This window comes from Lycium barbarum, chromosome 5, assembly GCF_019175385.1.
Source record: "Lycium barbarum isolate Lr01 chromosome 5, ASM1917538v2, whole genome shotgun sequence".
In the NCBI taxonomy this organism is placed as follows: Eukaryota; Viridiplantae; Streptophyta; class Magnoliopsida; order Solanales; family Solanaceae; genus Lycium; species Lycium barbarum.
In genome coordinates, this window is record NC_083341.1 from 106645411 (window position 1) to 106649053 (window position 3643).

The following is a 3643-nucleotide window of genomic DNA, read 5'->3' on the forward strand; positions in this document are numbered from 1 at the left end:
AACATTCTCACTACTCAGTCACTGATCACTCGTGTACATACATGCTAATTGGTGTCATTGCCCAATAGTCATGACCTGTACGGGACCCATGGAGTCCATGTAGCACTCGGTCCTGAACGAACCTCGTACTACGAGCCTATAATCTAGGTCACATCCTCACCCCCGGTCAAATGAGCCTTTCCATATATATATATATATATATATATTTCTTGTCACATCACTTTCAACAATCGATTAACAATTTGCATCTCAATTTCATCAAGAAGATCATATTAACGTCTCACCACAATTATCATCAAACGGTAGGTCATAACACAGCGAATAGTGGCACTAAGCCCGCGTAATCACCCAAATTAATAGCATATAGGAATTCAACCACACACATTATGCCTGAGGACTTGACATGCTTTCTCCTATCAATTTCATAACACATACAATCAACTAATAAAAGTCTAACTCAAGTAGACCTAACGTACCTCAACTACAGAGCTGGAACAATGCGAACCACTCCGTTATAGCCTTTCCCTTCCGTAAAGCTCCGGAATGCTCAAAGTCTAGCAATTAAGATGCTAAATAAGTCACAAACACTCTAGTCAACAATATTAATGCACTGAACACCCTTCCACCTTACCCCTTTCGAATGGGTGAATGATTACTAGGCGTAAATCATTCTAACATTGGTCTTAGCAACCACACATTATCAATTTATAAGGTTATTCAATCAAGTTTTCTCTTATAAGAGGTTTCTATGGTCAAGCTACCATTTTTATGAAACCCTAAGTCTTAATTCACTTAGTTCATGCCTCTAATGGATCAATTCTTGATTAGAAAGTGATAACCCAAGCCTTTAGATGATAATCCCACAATAGCAATCATAACCCATCAACTATTGAGAGTCTATTAAGTTCTAGGGTTTCTATTCCCAATTCACCATTGTAGACACATTAGAAGGAGAAAATCTTAGAGATGAACGCGTAATGAAGGAAAGAATGGTTGAGACTTACCTCTCAAGAATATTGTTGCCCTAGCTTAGAGTTTTGCCCTAGGTGCTCTTTAAAAACTGTTTTGGAGTTTTATGAATAAAGAATTCAGAACTAAGTGTTTAAAAATCGGGATTCTGTCCCAGTCGACAATTGGGGAAGTCAAACTGTCTCTGCGGTGGTCTCACGATAGCGAGCAAGTGCCCGCTGTAGTGGACCTCACTAAAACCTTCCCTCCGCTGTGGCGAGCCTGGTCTCGCTATAGCGCAAGCACTACAGTGGTCCAGTGCCCGCCATAGCGGACACCCACGTTCTCGATTGACCGAGGTGGCGAGAGATCCGCTGCTACAGCGGCCCCGCTGTAGCGGTACATCCCCCACCACAGCGGTACCACTGAACCAGCGAACTCGCTAATTTCACAGTTTTTCACTCCACCACACAACACTTCATTAGAGGCCTCAAAAACATAAATAAAACATGCACATAAATGTAAAAACACCATACGGACTCACCCGTGGCCTCGGAATTCCCAATGGAGGTCTAATTTCCTATGTCACCCCCCAACGGACTCAAAACAACCAAACAATAACCACAAGCAAACTAATTTCCCAGTTCTTAGACTTCTACATTTGAGTATCTATTAGCTCATTCTACTCTGGGAAAGGTTCTATTTGGTAGGGCGATCCTAAATTTTCGATAACGACTGGGAGGGTTGTAACATCAGATACCAATTAAAGCACCGTTCGTCCCCGAACGAACAAGGATGAAGAATCTAGGAAAAAGGTACCTATCTCGGTGAGAAACTGAGGATACTTGCTACGCATATCTGATTTTGATTCTGTTTCCCAAGTAGCTCCCTCAACTGGGCGATTCTTCCACTAAACTTTCACAGAGGCTATTTCCTTCGACCTCAACCTACGGACGTCTCTATCTAAGATAGCAATAGGCTCTTCCTCATACGTAAAGTTCTCACTTAGCAAAATCGAATCCCAACGGATTATGTACGAACCATCGCCGTGATACCTCTTCAACATCAAAACGTGAAATACCGGATGAACGCCTGATAAGCCCAGACGTATAGCCAACTCATAAGCTACCTCTCCCACGTGCTTGAGAATCTCAAATGACCCAATAAATCTCGGGCTAAGCTTTCCCCTCTTCCTAAATCTCATCACGTCTTTCATGGGTGAGACTTTCAACAACGCTTGCTCTTTCAGTTCCCTTAATTCTGCTGGCGCCATCCTATAAGGGGGAATAGAGATAGGACGAGTCCCTGGGTCTAAATCAATCCGGAAGTCAACGTCACTGTCAGCTGGCATACCTAGCAACTCCACGGGGAATACATCCGCCAACTCGCATACCACTGGAACTGAATCTATAGATAGAGTATTTGCGCTGGTATCACAGATATATGCTAAATAAGCTAAACAACCCTTCTCCACTAGCTTCTTAGCATGAATGAAGGATAGTCAGATACCAATTTGAATCATCCATATACCAATTGGAATCAAGTAGCACGAAAGAAAGAAAGAAAGAAAGAAAGAAAGAAAGAAAGAAAGAAAGAAAGAAAGAAAGAAAGAAAGAAAGAAAGAAAGGGAACTTTCCTAATGTCTGGTAGCCTCCCAAAGATAAGTACAGACGTCTCCATACAGATCTGCAAGCCTCTACGAGACATGTCCTTGTACGACGAGATCGATGAACCTAAAGCTCTGCTACAACCTCTGTCACGACCCAACCCGCCATGACTGGTACCCACGCTAACTCCGAGTGGGCGAACTAATACGTCTAACCATCTACTCATTCAAGTCCATTTTTGTTTAACCAATTCATAATAGTTAAACACAAGATAAATCAATAACTAGCCATGCCATAAAATAAAAACGTATATGCGGAAGTCTTAATTATTACAATCCCAAAATTCGAAAGTCATCATACAAGGACTCTAATCCAAAACATGTCTAAGGAATGTATACTGTCTGAAATAAATAACCATCAATGTCTGGAACAGAAATAGACATTAGAAAAAGAAGATCTTCGGGCGGCCTGGTATGGATAAAAGCTCACCCTCAATCTGTTAGCAAATGGCCTCAACGCTAAACATGAGATTGGGTAGCAGTCTCTGGATCACAATCTGCACTCAAAATAATGCAGCAAGGTAGTATCAGTAAAAACACTATGTACCGGTAGATATCATAGGCCGACTAAGAGTAGTATCATGCATGAACCATAAAATCAATAAAATAGACAGACCAATCAACAACATATAATTAATAGCCCAAAAACAAGTCAACCAATGATATTAAAAATCAAGTCAATGGAAGCAAACAACGGAAATAAGTCTACCGATAATATTCTCACTACTCAGTCCCTGATCACTCGTGTACATACATGATAATTCGTGTCATTGCCCAATAGTACTGACCTGCAGGGGACCCATGGTGTCCATGTACCACTCGTTCAGGAACGAACCTCGTACCACAAGCCCATAATCTAGGTCACATCCTTATTCCCGGTCAAATGTGTCTTTTCATGTCTAGGTCTCATCCTCACCCCCGGTCAAATGAGCCTTTCCGTATATATATATATATATATATATATATATATACTTGTCACATCACTTTCAATAATCGATTAACAATTTGCATCTCAATTTCATCAAGAAG